The sequence below is a fragment of the Propithecus coquereli genome, unplaced genomic scaffold (assembly GCF_000956105.1).
Source record: "Propithecus coquereli isolate 6110/MARCELLA unplaced genomic scaffold, Pcoq_1.0 Scaffold235, whole genome shotgun sequence".
Lineage (NCBI taxonomy): Eukaryota > Metazoa > Chordata > Mammalia > Primates > Indriidae > Propithecus > Propithecus coquereli.
The window spans coordinates 2,661,907-2,663,405 of record NW_012147897.1 but is presented as its reverse complement, the minus strand read 5'-3'; positions in this window follow the sequence as shown (position 1 = coordinate 2,663,405).

The window sequence follows — 1,499 nt, the reverse complement described above, 5'->3', positions numbered from 1 at the left end:
GGGATCTTTCCATTACATGACAGTGATCAAACATCTTCATCAAACATTTATTGTCTAATGTATATGCTGAGAAGAGCTACCTTGGGGTAGAAAACAGAAGCCAGGATTGCAGTTAGACCTGGCTTTTACCCAGCCCTCCCAGTGACAACACTGTGACCCTGAGTGAGTCGCTGTCCCTCTCTAAGCCTCAAATTGTCTGTAAAGTGGGGACACTAAGCCTTAGGCAGCACTGTCTCGAGGTTTAACTGTGAATGAGTTAAGAACCGTTAAATGCATAGAACAGCACTAGCCCCATGGTAAGCGTTCTTATGGTTAGCCACTGCTGTTACTCATGAACACAAGTTGAGGCAGACTGCAGATGCAGTTTTCCTAGAGCCAGGCAGGGACAGAGATGCAGCAGCCCAGGTCTGCTCTCTCCCAGATGCCTCCATACCATGCCCTGGGTGCCTGCCTTTCTGGAAGTCAAATGGGGGACCCATCTCCCCATCTCCTCTTCTAGCCCTGGGAGCCTAGCAGGGGAGAGATGTCGCTAGTGTTTACACCTGCACATATACATGATTCCTTTCCCCACAGCCCGAGGCCTAGAGTGAAGGAGATTCTTACCCAAAGCTGCACGTTACTCTAGCCCTGGACGGTCAGACCAGAACCAGAGCCTGCGCTCTTTCCAGCCCCTTCAGGGTGTAGCGCTGTGCATGCCTTTCCTCTCTGCAGGGCAGACGTCCAGGAAAGATAACAGCAGGTTCTGAAGTGTTTCCCTGTGGTGGAGTGGGGGCTGGGGGCAGAGGGGAGCCTGAGTGGGAGATAGGGTCCGACATCAGACACCGCACCCTGGCCCACCCTGTCTGAAGTTGGAGGCCTGGCGCAGTGGTCATTTCAGTTCTGTTCCAAGCCTCCCTCACGGAAGTCGAACCCCTTATTTATAGAGCAGGAGAGAGAAGCTCAGAGAGATCAAGAACACACTGAGAGCCCCACAGTAAAGTGGGGGTGAGGGGGTCCAGCGCTCAGGCCTGCTGACTTGAGGTGAGGGCTCTGCCGGCAGCAAGACTGGAGGGGCAGGGCTTGGCTCCACCTCTCCCGCACTGCCACCACAGTCCTGCTTGGAGCCAGCCCCCAGGGTGGCCCCCGGCTAGCTCTGGTTTGCGGGGAGAGTTGGGAAGGTGGAGAGGTAAGGGCAGGGCGGGTAAAGGGCCCAGTCAGAGAGAAGCCCAGGGCTGGCCTGGGTGAGTGGGACTGGGAGCTCTCCTTGTGGTGTGTGGCTGCTGCAGGATTCTGGGGCCTTACTAATCAGTCTGAGGCAGCAGAGGATAAAAATACCATGGGAGCACACTCCTGGAGGAGGGGAGCAAAGCAGAATCAGGAATGAGTCACGGAGCCCAAGCCCTAAATTTAGAAGGTGCTGAAAGAGGCAGCCTTCCCCAGGGGAGGACTGGGGAGATACCCGCTGACCCAGGACACCAGGGATTCAGGGCAGGAGGCAGTGGTTGGCAGGAGTCCCCTGA